This window comes from Mirounga angustirostris, unplaced genomic scaffold (genome assembly GCF_029215605.1).
Source record: "Mirounga angustirostris isolate CCGP_5_RB_7025 unplaced genomic scaffold, mMirAng1.0.hap1 SCAF_5, whole genome shotgun sequence".
NCBI classification, from domain to species: Eukaryota; Metazoa; Chordata; class Mammalia; order Carnivora; family Phocidae; genus Mirounga; species Mirounga angustirostris.
In genome coordinates this window covers 84,902,010-84,922,420 of record NW_026991713.1, presented here as the reverse complement: position 1 = coordinate 84,922,420, position 20,411 = coordinate 84,902,010, and the positions used below count along the sequence as shown (strand labels likewise).

Sequence of the window (20,411 nt, the reverse complement as noted above, 5' to 3'; positions counted from 1 at the left end):
TTTAAGTTGAGATTTTAATAGCCGTGGTTTTATTTTCATCCATTATCAACTTGATTAGTAGGTAATATAAACCAGTCCAATTAAGCTAGTTATCTGAAAGAATTTGTCTTGCCTTCCTTCACTCTTACTTCCCTTTTCCATTTTCTCTGTCAACTCTCCCTCTATACACACCTGTAATATTTTAAGTCAGAATTTGCTGCAAGATTGGGAATGAAATGATGAATGTATGGTAAATGCTATGTGCTTCGAAACCAATGAAAAACTAAAGATGAGGGGCACCTAGGTGGCTCAGTCGTTGGGCGTCTGCCTTCAGCTCAGGTCATGATCCCAGGGTCCTGGGATCGAGCCCCACATCAGGCTCGGCGGGAAGCCTGCTTTTCCCTCTCCCACTCTCCCTGCTTGTGTTCCCTCTCTCGCTGTGTCTTTCTGTGTCAAATAAATAAATAAAATCTTAACAAAACAAAAACAAAAACTAAAGATGAGCACAAGGAATTCAGCAGTTCTTCATTATTGCCACCAAAAACATTCTGATATTCAAAATATGCCAAGTAACTTCAGGACGACATGCCCTTTCAAAGTAAGGTAGTGCTATATATGTTTGTTTAAAATAAGTATTATTTACTCATATGACCTGTTTGGGTTTTTTCAAGTTTTTATTTAAATTCTAGTTAATTAACATACAGTATAATATTGGTTTCAGGGGTACAGTATAGTGACTCAACACTTCCATACGACACCTGGTGCTCATCACAGAAAGTGCCCTCCTTAATCCCCATCACCTATTTCACTCATTCTCCCCCTCCCGCCCAGTCCCGCCAACCCCAGCCATCTCCCCTCTGGTAACCATCACTTTGTTCTCTAGAATTAAGAGTCTGTTTCTTGGTTTGCCTCCTCTTTCTTTCCCCACCCTCCCTTTGCTTGTTTGTTTTGTCTCTTAAATTCCACATATGAATGACATCATATGGCATTTGTCTTTCTCTGACTGACTTATTTCACTTAGCATAATACTCTCTAGCTCCATCCACATCATTATATATATATATAAAATATATATATAAAAATATATATATAATATATATATGTATATACATACATACATAAACAAATACAGTCACACAATGGAATATTACTCAGCCATAAAAAAAGAATGAAATCTTGCCATTTGTAACCTGACATATGACCTTCTTGAATATATGTATTTTTGGGTTTGGATTGGTTACTCTGTCATTATAAATTAGAAGAAAAATGTCATAAAAGCACAATAAGCACAATATTAATAGGTGTTAAATTTAAACATAAAAAACCCAGAGTGAAAAATTTTAAATTCCAGATATTGCACATAGCTAGAAAATTTCAAAATTCCACACGCACAAAATATATTCATAAATAAAGTTTGATCACATTTGAAAGCCTGAGATGGTTCTGAAAGGCAAATGCATTAGAACCTTCTTGCCTGAACTACCATTATCAACATCAAGGTCTGTCTGAGACCTTTCAACTAGCTAAAGTATTTGCAATGATTATACCTTTGTCTCACTTTGATTCCTCACTCATAAAAATTGTCAAGGTAAAAAGCAAAAACATACACCAAAAACTAAAAACAGTAACTGTAACAAAAACCATTGAAATTTCAGATAAATTAAGTATTAGGTAATAATTTCTTATCTAATTTTAATTGCCCACTGGGGGTAAAAAGACACTGTATTTATGTTTTAGATCATTGATCCCTTATCTTGCTATTATTTCCTTGATAATATGTCTAAAGCCTTTTAGCTATTTGAAAGGAATTTCAGACAGACTGCATCTGAATACAGATTTCTTAATAATTTAGGCATACTCAAACCCCACCTCAGTTTAGTTTAATTGAAGACAGTAAGTTTTTAAGCACTTACTATATGTACAGCATTGTAGTAGGTCTAAGTCTGAGGAGAAACTGAGTTGACAAGGTTACTGCGTTCCAAGAGCTCACAAGTTATGTTTGGATAGAGCAATACTTGAATATATAATCTGCTATATAAGGTAGTCTAGTAAGTGTAAAATTAGTTATATAAGCAAAATGTGATAGGAGTTTAGGTGGGATAGAGTATCCTTAGTAAAACTACTTCTTGGAGTTGCTATCTGAGGTGAACCTTCAACATTGGGTAAGGTTTTATTTTTTTTATTATTTTTAAAATTTTTTTAAAGATTTTATCTATTTATTTGAGAGAGAGAGAGCATGAGCACGGGGAGGGGCAGAGGGTAAAGCAGACTCCCCACTGAGCAGGACTCCAGGTGCAGGGCTCCATCCCAGGACTCTGGGATCAGGACCTGAGCTGAAGGCAGACGCTTAACTGACTGAGCCACCCAGGTGCTCTGGGTAAGGTTTTAGAAGTACAATGGGAGGAAAAGGCAAAAGCTTGAGTAAGAGTCTACACTGGCAGAGTGTAGGATATGTCTGGATATATGTGAATTTTCTTTAAAACTGTTTGGTCAACACATATTGGCTAAGGATTGTTGCAGGAACTACTGTGAAGGAATGATTCAGAGAATGTCATATATTATTGATTAGACATGAGGAAGAAGTAAGGAGGGTAAAGATTTTGAAATCTAGTAGTTGAGGAATTAGTGCCCTTCACACAGACTAGTTTATAGAGAAGACAATGAATTCAGTGTTAGCAGTGTTAAATGAGAAGTGACAATGACAATTCTCAAAGGAAATTTGAGACAGGTACTTGAGGTACCATTTTGGTGCTCTGTAGCCAGATTAGTGCCAGATTAGAGTTCTGTAGTCAGTTGGGAATGCTAATCATACATATGATAATTGAACTACATCAGGAGATAGATCGTAGAAGCAGATAATTATAAGGGAAAAACAGAAGAAAGACTGATTCTTGGGGAAGGTTCATTGGAAGGGCTGGGAGGAGCCTGGGGAGAGAATTAAAGCATGCCTGTGTTCTAGCTAGGAGACCAGTTAAAGGAGAAATGATGCAGAATCAAAAGTAGTATACTATCAGGTTACATTAGGAAGAGGGTTGAGACCACAAACAAAGGTTCAAGAAAACGAAAAACATGGGAAATGCATTTCGAAATAGTGATTAGCAGGACATTAGTGAACTTTGAGAATGCCATTTTGATCAAGAAGTGATGGAAAGCAGAATACAGAAATTAAGTGAATAGTGTAAGATAGTAGAATGTTCTCTTGGAGGAATTTTGCTTTAGAAGAGAGAAATTCATTTTGGATATCTAAAAAAGGGGACTGGCTTGATGTTTGAGCATCAAGAAATGCCTAGTAAAAGCAGAGGTGTGTCAACTTCTGTGAGTGGGTAGCCTGCAAGACAAATTTTAACCTATTTTATGTTGACTCAAAAAAACACCAATATATGTCAGGCAATTTTTTTAGCCTCTAAGGAGTCAAAAATGAACAACTGTGGTCTTCAAGAAGCATACGGTTTTACCTAAAGTCAGCCTTAGGTAGAAGATAAAAAATAATCAGCTAATATTGAGAGCATTGATCATTATAAGATAGTTAAGCTTCTCCTGGCCTTCCCTCCATGTGCTTATTACTAAGTAAGAGATTTTCTCAAATTTGATGTGGTCCTCCAAAATTATATCATGTGTACACTATCACAGATAATGAGGTATGCCCTTCAAATATTTATCGTATGGAAAAATGCATGTCTTGCTTCAAGTAAATTGCACCACTTAATTGCATATGATTTTGCAAACTCAGCAATAATTTAATTCAAATTGATTTATTTACTCTCAATAATTCTGTGATATAATTTGTCAGCTCACTCAAAGCTTTCTGGCGGTTTCTTCTTCTCCTTCTTGTTCTTCATCTCCTCCTCCCCCTTCCTCTCCCCCTCCTCCTCTTTGTTGTTTTTTAAGTATATATTCTCAGATAGTAGATCATCCAAATTAGGGAATATGCTAAACGATGGACTTCCAACAATATGCAGAACTTTTTTATCTGGCAGCATTCCCAGTAATACCAAATGAAGTCAGGGATGAAATTCTCAGAAGGCAATTAGTTTTTTATTTTTCTTTAAATTCTTGAAGAAAAGTTTTCCAGTGGGAAGTGAAGAAGGGCAATAGAAAATCACTCTCCTTTGAAAAGGTTAAAAATGATAGGAGTGGATTCCAAGGAGCCTTGTGGGAAAAGATTCCTTGAGTTTCTGAATTTGTGAACTTGCTAAGATTTTAATGTACTAGGAACCAGCAGGCTCCTTTTTACCAATAGTTAGAGACTAGCAAGTTCTTTAGTTATTTAGCTTATTATTGATGACTTACATGCTGACTACCAGCCAGGCTTTAGCAAATAGACTTAAGACCACTTGTTGAAGAAAAATACTTTTTGTGTGATTTATCTAGTTCTGTAGACGATGAAATTCTGTTTGTATGTTCCTAAATAAGTGAAATACTGTATGTACAATACAAGAAGATAGCTGAATATTCTGATGGGAAAAATAAGTTATCAGATATACTAAGCTATTGGTTTGCTTAAAAATAAAACAAATATGGATATGTAATGTACCAAAATTTATGGGATGCTGCAAAAGCAGTTTTAGGAGGAAAGTTCATAAAGATAGAATCTATCTCAAGAAACAAGAAAAGTCTCAAATAATCTAACTTTACACCTCAAGAAACTAAAGAAAGAAGAAACAAAGTCCAAGATTAGTAGAAGGAAGGAAATGACAGATTAGAGAAGAAATAAATGAGATAGAGACTAAGAAGAAAATGAAATTAGAAGCTGGTTCTTTGAAAAGATAAACAAAACAACCTTTAGATTCACCAAGAAAAGAAAGAGGACTCAAATAAATGAAATCAGAGATGAAAGAGATGTTACAACTGATACCAGAGAAATACAAAGGATCCTAAGAGACTACTAAGAGCAATTATATGCCAATAAATTGGACAACCCAAAAAGAGTGGGTAAATCCCTGTAAACATACAACCTACCAAGGCTGAATCATGATGAAATTGAAAATCTGAATAGACCAATTACTAGTAGGGAGATTGAGTCAGTGATCAGAAAAGTTTCAACAAAAGTCTGGGACCAGACAGTTTCATTGGTGAATTCTACCAAATATTCAAAGAAGAATTTCTTCTTCTCAAATTCTCTCAAAAAATAAAAAAGGGGAAACTCTTCCAAACACATTTTATGAGGCCAGCATTACCCTGATACCAAAACCATACAAGGATGACATACAAAAAGAAAACTAAAGGACAGTATCTCTAATGAACATAGATGTAAAAATCCTCAGCACAAAATTAGCAAATCAAAATCAACAATACATTAAAAGGATCATACACTGTGATTAAGTGGGATTTATTCCAGGGATGCAAGGATCGTCCAACATTCACAAATCAGTCAATGTGATATACCACATTAACAAAATAAAGGATAAAAATCATATAGTCATCTCAGTAGATGTAGATAAAGTGACAAAATTCAGCATCCATTTATGGTAAAAATTCCCAACAAAGTGTGTATAGAAGGAATGTATCTTAACATAATAAAGGCCATACATGACAAGCCCATAGCTAATATCATATTCAACAGTGAAAAGTGGAAAACTTTTCCTCTAGGATCAGGAATAGATGTTCACGCTCACCACTTTTATTCAACAGAGTACTGGAAGTCTTAGCCAGAGCAATTAACCAAAAGAAAAGAAAAAATATAAAGCATCTAAAGGAAGAACCAAATTACCATTTGCTGATGTCTTGAATTTTTTTTTTTAAAGATTTTATTTATTTCACAGAGAGATCATGAGAGCAGGAACACAAACAGGGGGAGTGGGAGAGGGAGAAGCAGGCTTCATGTGGAGCAGGGACCCCGATGTGGGGCTCGGTCCCAGAACCCTGGGATCATGACCTGAGCCGAAGGCAGACGCTTAATGACTGAGCCACCCAGGCATCCCTGATGCCTTGAGATTAAATACAGAAAACCCTGAAGACTCCATTAAAAAATGCTTAGCACTAATAAATGGATTCAGTAAAGTTGCAGGATAAAATTTCAACATGCAGAAATCTGCTATGTTTCTTTACCCTAATAATGAATTATCAGAAAGAGAAATAAAGAAAACAATCTCATTTACAATTGCACCAAAAATAATACAATACCTAAGAATCAATTTAATGAAGGGAGAAAAAGACCTGTCTATTGAAAACTGTAAGGCATTAATGAAAGAACTTGAAGACAAAAATAAATGGAAAGATATTCTGTGCTCATGGATTCAAAGAATTAATATTGTTAAAATATTCATACTGCCCAAAGCAATGTACAGAGTCAGTGTAATCCATATCAAAATTCCAATGGCATTTTTCACAGAAATAGAATAATCCTAAAATTTACATGGAATCTCTCTCTCTCTCTCTCTCACACACACACACACAAATAGCCAAAGCAATCTTAAGAAAGAACAAAGTTGGAGGCATCATACTCCCTGATTTCAAACTGTATTACAAAGCTACAGTAATTAAAACAATATGGTTTTGGCATAAAAACAGACACATGGATCAATGAAACAGAATGGAGAGCCCAGAAATAAACCTACACATATATGGTAAATAAATTTATGACAAAAGAGCCAAGAATATACAGTGGGGAAAGGAAAGGCAGCCTCTCTTTAATAAATGGTGTTGGAAAAATTGTACAGCCACATGCAAAAGAAGGAAACTGGATTACTGTCTCACACCATACACAAAAAATAACTTTAAATGGATCGAAGATTTGAATGTAACACTTGAAACCATAAAACTCCTAGGAGAAAACATAGGCAGTAAGCTCCTTGATATAGGTATTGGCAGTAATTTTTTTTTAAATCTGACGACCAAAGCAAAGAGAGGAAATAAAAGCAAAAATAAAAATCCAGCCAAAAAGCTTCAAAAGCAAAATAAACAAAATTTTTGCAACAAAAGCAAAAATACACATCTGAACTGAATTGAAAAGCTTCTAAATACCAACAAAATGAAAAGGCAACCTATTGAATAAGAGGTAACAATTGCAAATCATGTATCTGACAAAGGGCTAATATCTAAGACATATATAGAACTCATACAACTCAATAGCAAAAACTTAATTGATTAAAAAAGGAGCAGAGGATCTGAATAGACGTATTTCCAAAGAAGACATACAGATGGCTAACAGGTATGTGAAAATATGCTCAACATCAGTAATCATCAGGGAAATGCAAATCAGAACCACATGAGTTACTACCTCATGGCCTGTCAGAATGACTAGTATCCGAAAGACAAGAAATAGCAAGTGTTGGTGAGTGTGTGGAATAAAGAGAACTCTTTTTTTTTTTTTAAAGATTTTATTTATTTGGCAGAGAGAGACACAGCGAGAGTGGGAACACAAGCGGGGGAGTGGGAGAGGGAAAAGCAGGCTTCCCGCCAAGCAGGGAGCCCGATGCAGGGCTCGATCCCAGGACCCTGGAATCATGGCCTGAGCCAAAGGCAGACGCTTAACGACTGAGCCACCCAGGCGCCCTGTAAAGAGAACTCTTATCCATTGTTGATAAGAATGTAAATTGGTGTATCACTGTGGAAAACAGTAGGAAGGTTCCTCAAAAAATTAAAAATAAAACTACCATATGATCCAGCAACTCTACTTCTGGCTGGTTTTCTGAAGAAACTGAAACACCAGTTTGAAAGGATATATGCACCCCCATCTTCATTGTCGCCATAACCAACATATGGAAACAAACAGTGTCCATTGATAAATGACGGATAAAGAAATTACTATGTGTATTAAATATACACACCCACATATACTTACGGTGGAATATTATCCAGCCAGAAAGAAGAATGAAATCATGATGGACCTACCTCTAGGGCATTATCTAAGTGAAATAAGTCAGACAGAGAAAGACAATACCATATGATCTCTCTTCTGTGTGGAATCTTAAAAAAGAAAAAAAAGCTCATAAATACAGAGAACACAGTGGTGGTTTCAAGAGGTGGGGGGTAGGAGAAACAGGTGAACTGTTTTTCGTGTTTTATTGTTTTGTTTTTTGTGTTTTTTTTTAGTTTAAATAAATTGAATAAAAATTTAAAAATAAATACTAAAAATAAGTAAATAAATTATCTGTGTCCTATTTAGTAGCATAGCTTTAAGTCTATCACATACTGGAGGCTCCAACAATGAAATTTCTAGAATAAGAAGGGTGTACCTATAAAAATTAGCTTCTGCAGCACTATTTTAAGTCTTAAGGATGAATTTTAATGGCAAGTTATTATACTTCAGTATCCTGTCCACTTGGGTATTCAAGAGAATGATCTGTTACTAACAGCTACTAAAGTTGATAAACATAAGCATTTGCCTCCTAGGAATCTAATTTAGGGAAAGATCAATTCTTTTCTGGATTAAATAATTTGTTTTAGATAAGAGTGTAAAGAGTAATTTAAATGCTGTCCCAGACTTACCTGGAATAATGCCATATGAATCTATTAAAGTTAATTCCATTTAATATACTTAAAAAGACAACCCCCCAGATTTTTCAGGAATGTATTCCAAGGGATTAACGTGAGCAGGTTGGGAGTCCATTATTACATTGTCCAAACTGCCGATGTGTCGCTAAGGAATAATTCATGCTCTAGGTGAAGCTGCCTGCCAGTATGACTTTTTCGGCAAATACAGTGTTTTTTTACTTGAACTTCCTCCTCCTTTTTTACTTTTCCATATATTGGTCTAACAACTGTTACCATTTTTTGGGCAATTCTCCAATTCTTTTTGGTTGTCATGTTGTAAATTTGTTTTAATTTTGTTTGTACAGATCAAAATGCTAAATATTTATATTTGCCTGAGCCCTAAACTTTTTGGGAGTGGCCTTGTCATCTCATACAAAAGTGGCAGGAAAAGGACCTGACTGTTTAATACTTATCAAATGGCCTCCTATCTTAGGGCTACAGACATCATTTACATGAGATGCCATATACCTGCCATATACCTGTCTTTGTTAAATCAGAATTTTTTTAGTGCATTTAAAAAAACAAAATCAAGATAGGTATTTCATACTCATCTTGTCCATTAAATCCTCCTCTAGGTGTTTTAAATTTTACACACTAGTCAGATCTAAACTTTTGGACAATCCCTCCCCCACATTCTGTGAAATTGCTTTTATTTAGTTTTGTTTTACTGTTATGTCTTTAATTTACATTGACAAACTTTATAAGGCATAGTCTTAAACATTTGTCCTGATAGGAATGTTTTTGAAAATGTCCACAGCATCCAAAGAAGATGCACAGACATTTCTTTTTATCATAGTTCCGGGAAAGGAAAATGGTGTTTCTCTTTAACAGCTGAACCCAGTGGTTTATTACTGCTCTGGCATGTCTGGTCTCTCCCCAGCAGAGGCCAGTAGCAAACCCACCCATCCATAGTTGATGTGTTAATGAAAAAATGTGTCCAGACATAGTCATGTGTCCCCTGGGAGGCAAAATTGCTTCTGGTTGAGAACCTGTGAGAGTAGCATAATCTCTTTGCCATGCATATAGAAGATAATAAATAAATACTTACTAATGAATTTGATATTTCATATAGGAAAAAGGGAAAATACTTCTTAGGTGTGTAGGCTTTCAAGGTTTCAGTTTCCATCTTTAAGTCTACTAAATAATTTCAAAGAGCACATTCATTTTGTATTGAGGTATTCACAGTAGAGTCATTCCTAGAAACTAGGAGGAGAAAATGCACCCTTTCCACACTTCAGCATTCAAGAAATTCCAAGGAACAGCCTCAGACAGAATGTGGCTCTGTCCATGTGGTGGTTGCACAGAACATGTGTTTCTGGTGAACCAGTGGATGACCTTGAGTAAATCACTCTTTATTGAAGCCCCTGGTCTCTCTAAAATGGTATCGATGAACAGGAATTAAACAAGTCCACAGAAATAAAAGGGAAAATTGCCTCTGGCATTTATGCTCTCTCCCCTCCATGTTTATAGATCAGTAGACCTGTTGTTTCATACTTATTGAATGACCCTCTTATTTGGGGACTGTGGATAACATTCACATGACACGTGTACTACCTTATGTTTGTTTTTTGCCAAATCAGAAGCTTCTGGTACATTACATGAAACACAATAAAGACATGAAATAAACAGCTATATAGATGACAGGTGTTTATCTGCAGGTGCTGTAAATAGCTTAAGCAATAGTCACATTTATTAAGTGGGCAAAAGCATACTTTGAGGAAAATAAAAACAATAATATTGCCCTCCACTCACTAGAATAACAGAAGAAATATATCCTATCTGGAGAACTGTTCATTTTATCTTTGAATTACAAAACCTGACAAAGGGAAGTCATTTTTATTGCATGCTGGCATAGAATAGCTCTTATTCTTCATTAATTATGAAACATATTTTATAAGGAAAGTTTTGGGGTTTGATTTTTAAAAATTTCTACCTACTTATAGATAAAACTGATGAAAAAAATTGAGCTGAACATCATTAGATTCTCACAGGAGACAAAAATCTAAGACTAGGATATATTGACTTGAGCAAACCACCAGCGAGAGTAATAGGTGAAGTGCAGAAGAAGGTCAGAAGAGAGGTAGAAGGCCAGTTAACTAGGAGGCGTGAATTAAGGCTACAGAAATAAGAAATGGCTCTGGGAAATAGTTGCTCTTTTAAAATAAACATGGACATCTCTTTTGGTGCAGGTGTATTTATAGAAATTTGGAGAGAGTGAATGTTTTTATTTAATTTCTTAGTAATGCATATCTAGGTTATATGCAAAAATATGTATTTGTAATATGTAGCAATCTTATTCATGGCATAGGGATTTTTCTTTACTTCCATTGTAGGGGATGAACTAAAAGTTTATTTAAGAGCATTGCCCCCCCGCCATGATTTTATGTTGTCATTTAAGCTACTGATTTTTTTTTTTATAGGATTTTACATTGGTGAATGAAGGTTGGTTGGCAGTTCTGTTCTCAATTTAAATCATTATCCCATTTTGTGTAGAATGCAGCTATTGCATAAAATTAAGTAAATGCAAGGAACTGGTGCTAATAATTACAAAGCAAAATCCTTGCGCAACATTAGAGATATTAGTGAACTGAAATTATCTCAAAATATACAAAAATGAAGCTTCTTGTCAAGTTTCATTTTCCAGGTCATAGGGTGTTTTGTTTTATTATTTTGTTTTGTTTTGTTTTTGTTTTGTTTTTGTGGTGATGCCTTATGCAGTAATCTATTCCAGGAAAACTCTTAGTGTTACAAGTCAAAGCTTATTCTTACTGGGAATCTACAGGTTATCACACTTGAATCAAAATAGTTTGCTTCCTGAATTTTGGGGCCGGATGATTAAATACTTATGGGTGACAGTTCACCCTTGGATCTCTATAGCGATTTCCATTTTAGAATTTTGAAACCATGCTTCTTTTCTTTTCAAATAATTATAACCCCAAATATACAGAAAGTTGTTTACACAGCATCAGTGATACACACTTAAATGAGCAATTAAAAAAAATGTTTGGGAGAAAAACTCTCAGAAGGAGATTGTGGGTGAGACAAACAGATGGAATAGAAATCTCAAACCAGTGTGATCAATCAGGAAGATAAAGAAGTGCAAATGGATATAAAAGCTCTAATTCTCCAAGGATTAAAAACAAAGGACTGGAGAGAAGCTGTCTATTAAAAATGATGCAAAAGAGATTCACTGGAAAAAGGATTAGTAAATAGCAGAAAGATCACTTCATGAATTGAAATAAGACCATGACCACTGCAGCCATGTTGAGAAGGTGAACATGCGTAAAAACATGCATAAAAGCCCTTTGATGCCGGGCATCATGATTTGGGGTGGGACTGGAGAGTGAGGTTGGCAGGTCTTAAACCCATTTTTACTACTCATTATCACTAGTCAGGATTACGGTGACTCACTGCCATAACTTGTTGGCAGTTCTCTCATACTTTAAGAGTGCGGCAGTGTGATACATATTTGTTATGTTTTTAGGCCTTTGTATGGTTTAAAAAAAAAATCCCAACATACCAAGTCAATTTGTGAACTCTAATCCTAGAACAATTTTGTTCTCTTTTTGATGTAGAAATACAGCATGACTTTAAATAAGTTTTGGTAAATACTGTAGTATCATCCCAGCAGTCCGAGTATGGCAACCCAACACCCCAAATAGATTTTTAATGAATATTTCTTTTCTTTTTTATTAACATATAATGCATTATTTGTTTCAGGAGTATAGGTCTGTGATTCGTCAGTCTTACACAATTCACAGCACATACCCTCCCCAATGTCCATCACCCAGCCACCCTATCCAACCCCCAGTTTGTTTCCTGAGATTAAGAGCCTCTTATGATTTGTCTCCTTCTCTGGTTTTGTCTTGTTTCATTTTTCCCTCCCTTTAATGAATATTTCTAAAATAAATGAACGCATGTTAGAATTTATGAACTTAGACTTTAATCAAGTAAATTTTCTTAAACCAGTGTGCTTTGAAGAAATTTCTAAAATTCATAATAAAATATAGCAACCCCCTAGGATTTATTGAAATGATTTCTAAAGCATAACTCGTAAGGCCAAAAAACCTTTTTTTTTTTTTTACTTACGCTATTCCTCTGCCTTCTGGCTTCTCTGTTTCAAAGCATGCAGGTAAGTTGAGATCCCCTCATTTTAATATCTTTGATGCCATATAGTAGGGTGGTACTTTATTACTCGAACTGTAAACTGCCATTATGACGTGAGGGAAAATTGTCATGTTGATATTAATTAAGAAGAAGATAAAATTTAAATATATACTTTCCCATATAGGAACATGTGTTCCTCTCACTCTCAAGGCCAGTGTGGTTCTCCCTCCCTCCCCCCTTCTCTTTTGCTCTCATGACATGGACTTTTTGAGAGCAGGAGTGGTCATGTCTCATGAAGCACAGGGATCTGAAATTTACATAAGGACTTTAATAGAAACTTGTGACACATGATATGACCAGGCTTTTCATTATTTTTTGCCATTTATTTGGCTTAAAACCAATGGAACAAACTGAACTTGGCATTGCTATTTCTGTTCAAAAAGAAGAAAAATATATAATTTTACTATTTCTTATGTTTTGGTCTTGGCACTGTGGCCTTTGTTTATGGAAAAAGACAGGAGAGGAAAGTGCATTATTTTAACTTCACATGATAAATAATCATACCAAACTAAAATTTCCTTAAAAAGCACTTGTTCTTTTTTTTTTTAAATTATCATTATTGCAGTGCACACTGTTGCTAAGTCAGTGTAAGCTTGAAAAAAGAAATAATATTAATATCTTCTTTAAATAAACATAGGTTTAAATGCATCAGTAAGATGATTATGTGTCCCATTAGAATTCAACTAGTTTCTGTGCCTGTGTGAAAGGGAAACATCTCATCTTATTATGTATGTTATTTCCTCTTCATAAATTCTTATAGTAAAAAGGAGAAGCATTTAGATTTACTTTTTTTTTTTTTTTTTTTTATTCATGAGAGACAGAGCGAGAGAGAAAGGCAGAGGGAGAAGCAGGCTCCCAAGGAGCAGGGAGCCTGATGCGGGACTCGATCCCGGGACCCTGAGATCATGACCTGAGCCGAAGGCAGACGCCTAACCATCTGAGCCACCCAGGCGCCCTAGATTTACTTTTTATTAAAAATGATAACGCACACTTATTGTCAGGCTTTCTTACAAGTGTTTTTGTTTTATGGACATGATTAGCTACTTTTAAAACATTAACTACTTTTATCTGAAGTGAATGTATACCAAATACTATTAAAGAAAAATAGGACTATAAGTAATGTCTGACTTCCAGATGTTTAAAGGAAGTTCTGTTTTCAGCATTTTATGCCGTGGTAATCATGAAAATTTTAATTGGTAGATGCAGTATAGGAAGTAAACAGTCTTCCCAGAATGAACAATGTCTTATCCATATTATGTACATAGCATATAGCAGATGTGGTATTACCTTGAATACCAAAGAGTTGAAGACTTTCTCCCTTTGTGTGTATTATATCTCAAACATGCAGCAAAGTACAATGAACAGTGTACAAAAATCAACTGCTCACTGTTTAAATGTAATAAATATTAACATCATGTTATATCTGATTGAAATATTGCTTAGAAGTATTCTCATTAAACTTTTTCATAATATGTACATTTTTTCTCATTAATAGATCTGTGTTTCATTAAATTTATTTCACTATACTTAATCACGTGGGATTTTACAGAATATGGAAAAAATTAGTTTGGGGAATATGAAAAAGAATTAGAGAATATGGAGGGGCACCTGGGTGGCTCAGATGGTTAAGTGTCTGCCTTCGGCTCAGGTCATGATCCCAGGGTCCTGGGATTGAGCCCCACGTTGGACTCCTGGCTCAGCGGGGAGCCTGCTTCTCCCTCTCCCTCTGCCTCTCCCCCTGCTCATGATCTCTTTCTCTCTCTGTATCTCTGTGTCTCAAATGAATAAATAAAATCTTAAAAAAAAAAAAAGAATTAGAGAATATGGAAAGGAATATGGAAAAGATTAGTTTTTCAAGAAGATAAGCAAGATGCAGGGTTTTTTTGCATGTAAGCAGAGTACATTAATAAATATGTATACAAGTAATATCTACTTTAACACCATTTGCAACAAGCTGGTGGTGTATGACCAACATATTAATAAAGATGTATCCAGAAACAGGTTAACAGATAAATGCATGAGTGTAGTCATAAGCATGCCCTATATTAAAAAATAAAATAATCTCTTAGATATTAAAAGAATACAAGAAATTTTATTAACATTAAATATTCTCTTCCAAATAGATTAGTTTTGCTAATTAGACTTAAATTTTTTTAATCATATTTTAGAAAATCATCCCTGTATGGATCATCAGATCAACTTCTTAAAATCAACTTTATGTAAAGAAACTATAAAATTGGAAATGGATGTTATTATCTATCCCTGCTGTGTCATCTAAAAGTGTTACTTTCTATGCCTTGTATATAGATATATTTTTTAAAGATTTTATTTATTTATATGACAGAAAGAGAGCACACAAGCAGGGGAAACAGCAGAGGGAGAGGGAGAAGCAGGCTCCCCGCTGAGCAGGGAGCCCTATGTGGGGTTCGATCCCAGGACCCTGGGACCATGACCTGAGCCGAAGGCAGACGCTTAACCAACTGAGCCACCCAGGCGCCCCTCGTATATAAATATTTGTTATTTTAACAGCTTAAAAGATGAAGATGTTCTATATATTTTTATCTTAAAAGTATATTTATTTTTGTTGGAGTTAGAGTTAGAAATCATATATTCATCTCTTCAAAACCTTACAAGGGTTGTCCTATTTGCATATACAGTAAATAGTTTTTGCAGAACAGAATCAAAGAATAAAATCAGAATTATAAAAGCCATTAGGACACTACCCTATTTAACATTTTTATCAATGATAATATAGGCAAAAAATGCATACATATTTTGGTGTTACAAATAGGATATGTAGGTACTATGTGAGTGACAGAGTATATTTTCATTAAACTCCAGTTAAAATACTAAACTAATAGGGGTATCTGGGTTGCTTAGTCGGTTAAGCATTCCACTCGATTTCTGTTCATGTCATGATCTCAGGGTTGTGAGATCGAGCCCCGCATCGGGCTCTGTGCCGGGCTTGGAGCCTGCTTAAGTTTCTCTCTCTCCCTCTCCCTCTACACCGCCCCCCCCCCATAAATAAATAAAATACTAAACTAATTAGATTAAATTGAAGAGGAAGAAATAAAATTTTGCATTTAAAATTTTTAATAAAATTCTATTATGGAAAGTGCCTGCATATTTTTATAGACAAACAAACAAATAGAAAATAAGGCTTAAAGATCTGGGTTAACTTCAAGCCCAAATCATGGCTTTTCTAACAGGAAGTGCTAGCTTGAGCTTCATTAGCAGTGGTTAGCAACGGCATACAGAGCAGGATCTGCACTGGCCAGAGGCGGTGTTGCATTCAATTCTGAATGCCAGATTACAGGAAGGGTATTGAAAAGCTGATCCACTCACATGGAAGATCATCATGTTTAGCCAATGTGGGAGAACACATGCTTTCCTGACTCATCAGAAGTGTTAGGATATTGAAGGGGGGGTGAGATTTTTTTTTCTCTTTGTCGTCCTGTAAGATACTATTTGGACAAATGGATAGATTACAAGTGCAGTCAGAGTTTGATGGAAAATGAGGAGGACATTTCTGGCTTAGAAATTGACTTAGACTCAAATTGACTTAGAATTTATATAAGGTAATAATGTCCTTGAATAAGAAGATATTTCGATTATTATGTAGGATGGTTTCTATTAGAATACTTGAGCTCACTTCATGAGAGTGTGTGTGTCCTGATTAGTGATGAATAGTCCAAGATACTGAAATCTCAACCTCCTGAGTTAGTGTGCCTCAGAAAAGAGTCCTGTTATTCTCTTCATTTGATGGAAATTTCCAAATCTAGGCAAACCATAAGTTTTGAGCTCAGATCTGGACTGTATTCTGAATGGAGTATAATGGTCAGTTCCCCTTGGGGAGCAGTTTTAAAGCAGTCATTTCCAAGGATTAACAATATCCCTTCGTATCGCCTGGGGAGTTTATCAGAGATTCTGATTGAGGAGGTTTTAGATGGAGCTAGGAAACCTTCCATTTAAGAAGTTTCCCAGGTGATGTGAAGAGTGCCCATATATTCTACCATTGACTTGAAGCAGATGTGGGTGGATGGTGAATGGATTTCAGTGCCAAAGCTAATCTTTGTCTCACTCCTGCCTGAAGTTCTAGAGTTAGAGCTACATTTCATATTATTCCCGCCTTGTTGATTTGTAAATTGTGAAAGCTTAAATTTTGTAATGATATCAGTCATTTATTCATTAGTATGAATGATGCATAATGAGAATGTTTGATGACAGAAGGTATAAGGGCAAAGAAATGAAGGTACTGCATACAGGAGTTGAAAGACAGAAACAACATGGATGACTGATACTGGTTTCTCTTCCCCCAACTTAAGGTACCAGGACAATAATTTGCATAATTCCAAGAAGAATCATTCATGGTGTAATCTATATGAGTGATGCCCCCCCCCCAGTTGTGCATTATACGACACGAACAGCTGTGCATGTGGCCCTTAATGCCCGTTAAGTCTATTTCTACACTCATAACAAAATGGTTATTCTAAAACCTAAACTTGATTGTGTCCCTCCAGTTAACTCTCAGGAAAAGGACACAAGGCCTGTTATTTTCTGACTCCTAGCTTTCTACTAACATCTTCACTCTTTCTCCAAAATAGATCAGATTTCCTGTGCCTTGGATGGCATTGTTATTTCACTTCTCCCTGCTTTTATAAGTGTATTTTCTCTGCCTGTAATAAATGCTTCCCCCCTTTTTTGTCTTCTTAAATCCTTCTTCAGTACAGTTGAAACATTGAGTACGAACACTTCTTTAAGCATTAACCGTGCTCCCACAACACATTTTCATCCATCATACATTTGTTATAGAACTTAGAATATTATGCAAAATTTCCCACCAAACGGAAACTTCTCATTTTCAGGAACTATGTCTTGTTTGAATCTCCCATAGTGACTGCCACTCAGAAGTTGTTCAAGAAATGTTGAGTCATGAAGGAGTGAATGGGGCACAGTATGAAACCTGAGCATGCAGAATTGTCATTTAACCTGCTTCATGATTTGGCTCTGGTGTGGCCTTGCTTTGATTTGAAGGATAACTGAAGTTTAAGTCAGTATTCAGGAAAAGCATATTTTGAAGAAATAAGAATTGTTCTAACAGTTTCTGAACTTTAAAAAATATCTTATTACTGATCATGTGTGGTGACAATATTTACCGAATTGTAGAGCTCCTACTCATTAAAGGTCTGAATAAATTTTTTTTTCTACAAGGGTTTTCAATAGAAGTTGCATTAGAGAAGACTTGAAAAACTTTTAAGAACGAGAAATCCAGAAAGTAATGGAAATCAAATTTATGATGAATGTGTTCAACTTATTTCTCTAGTATATTATTAGGTTAATTTAATGTTAAATGTTATATATAAATATAACCTGGAGCCAGAAAAAAACAAAAAACCTCACAGCCAAAGTTCTAGAATGATTTTTAAACTGTTACAAAACTATCTTAGAATGTTAGAGTATTTTATTAGGTTAGAACTCTTCAGTAACATCCCAAATAGAAGCCCAATCTCTCCACCCAAAAGTGAAAGATTAAAGTGTTGTGAAACTTTATAATCTTTATCCAGTACCAAATCTACATTTATCTAAAGATGGATAATGTCTTTCCTTCTGCATTTTTTCTTACTGTCTTTCTGCATTGATTGCATACTTAGAATTTTTAAGGTTCTAATGTTAACATTTATGGAAGAACATAAAAAATACATAATACCCTGTCACCATATCAGGGAGTAATAAATACTTGTTGAAAGAATAACTATTTAAGCAGACAAGTCATTTATATATAAGATATGCAAGTGATTTTAGTGTTTCTGGCAGGATTATTTGCTTCTGTGTCTGCTAGATTCCAATTCTATAGTTCAAACATCTATTTCATGCTTTACTTAGAAGTTAACCTTTGTAAGATGTATGAAGTACAAAATCAGAAAACATCAATATAAAATGTCTTCCTCCCATATTGTATTGGTTGGTGCTAGTCAGTCATTACCAGTCAAAATGATGATCCTGCATCTCTGACCATTTTGAACTTTCCAAACTTGGGTTTTGGTTTCTCTTGGACTAACATACTGAATTGGAAATTCCTCCTGCCTTTTCTTTTCATTGACTTCAATGGGAATTTTTTCCTATTTAGTAATTTCTCATTGCTTCCCATGGCAAAAGATAAACTATTTGAAATAAAATATTAAAAACATATCACGAAGGGCGCCTGGGTGGCTCCGTTGTTAAGCGTCTGCCTTAGGCTCAGGTCACGATCCCAGGGTCCTGGGGTCGAGCCCCACATCGGGCTCCCTGCTCAGTGGGAAGCCTGCTTCTCCCTCTCCCACTCCCCCTGCTTGTGTTCCCTCTCTCGCTGTGTCTCTCTCTGTGTCAAATAAAGAAATCTTTAAAAAGAAAACAAAAAAACAAAACATATCACGAGTTAATGGCAGGAAAAAGAAACTGATATTCATTGGATATGTACTTTTTTTTGCAAGATTGTGTGAGGTACTTAATTCACATAATTTATTTTAATCAATAAAATAATTCTGGAAGGCCACAACTTTCTTACTCAGCAAAAGTTTTTAGCACCTCCTGTGTGTGGGCTTAGTGCTAGTGGGGAGGCAGTTCCATGGAAATAGGGCAGAGGAATTTTGCCCCTTAGGAAGCTCACATTTGAGAATTCTGGATAACATTACACATTTACACACGAAGAGAAAGACTTAAACAGTTTCTGTGACTGGCCAAAAGTCAGAGAGCTAGAAAGGGGTGAGGTTGTGTTCAAACCCCCGTCAGACTCTAGAATGCTGCTTTTGACTCTACTATGCTATGGTGACTTTCACTGAGATATACTTGATATCTGATTTATGAATCCATCAAAACACTTTCCCAGATGAGGTAAAAAGTCAGTTTTTTATACCACTGCTAATTACCATCTTTGAAAATAAACTCAATTTTGTTGAATGAATTGCGAAACCTTAATTTTAATTAGAAGCAGAGCCTTACCTTGCAATGGAGGTTCATTTCATTAGGGCTAATATAAATTTAGAGGCTCAGAAATTTAAATAACTGCATGGGCAATCTCTGAGTACTGGGTTTTCCAAACAACCTTAAAAATGTGCAGGAAATAAACATTTCAGGGTTGCTTTTCTGACAAAAAAAAAAAAAGGTGGTTTCAGGCAACACAAATATACCACTGCATTTTCTGCTGCCAAGCCTGCCTTCCATAAATTAGATTTCTTACGTACAGTGCATGAAGAAGTTCTACTCCAAACCTGTGCAGCTCCCACACCTTCCCATTTTACCACGTATGCAGCAGGACTGTGAAAGAGGTTAGTTTACTTATGATTGAGTAGAAATTGCCTCTAAATATGAACTTTGGAAGACCTTTCAAAGTGCTACAACCTTTAATTTACCCACTGAGGTAAAATTTACTATACCTCGTCTTCTTAAACCTGCACATCTGTCAAAGCAAAAGGCTCTAATTAAATTTCCTTGGGATTTTATGGAACTACAAATTTTAGAGTATAGTCCTGCAGAATTCCACACTGACTGAGATGAAAAACAGGTTGGTGTGGTGGTTAGGAGAATGATCTTTGAAGTAATAAAGATCCCAACTCCACCATTAAACACATATGTCATCTTAATATGATATTTAGCTGTTGGAAGTCATAATTTTCTCATGTGGAAAATGAGATAATATCTCCTTTGTAGGGTTGTTCTGTGGCTACAGTACATTGTAAAGCATTAAATCAAAAAAGAGTATCTGGAATAAATATGCTCATTTCAATGGTAGCTGACCTCATCATCCAAAATAG

At 35.4% G+C, this 20,411-nt stretch overlaps 1 protein-coding gene across 1 annotated transcript in view; it reads left to right on the top strand.

Moving 5' to 3' along the window:
- PDE3A (phosphodiesterase 3A) overlaps positions 1-20,411 on the top strand; it is a 320,190-nt gene that overhangs the window by 192,966 nt on the left and 106,813 nt on the right. The window lies entirely within an intron of this gene.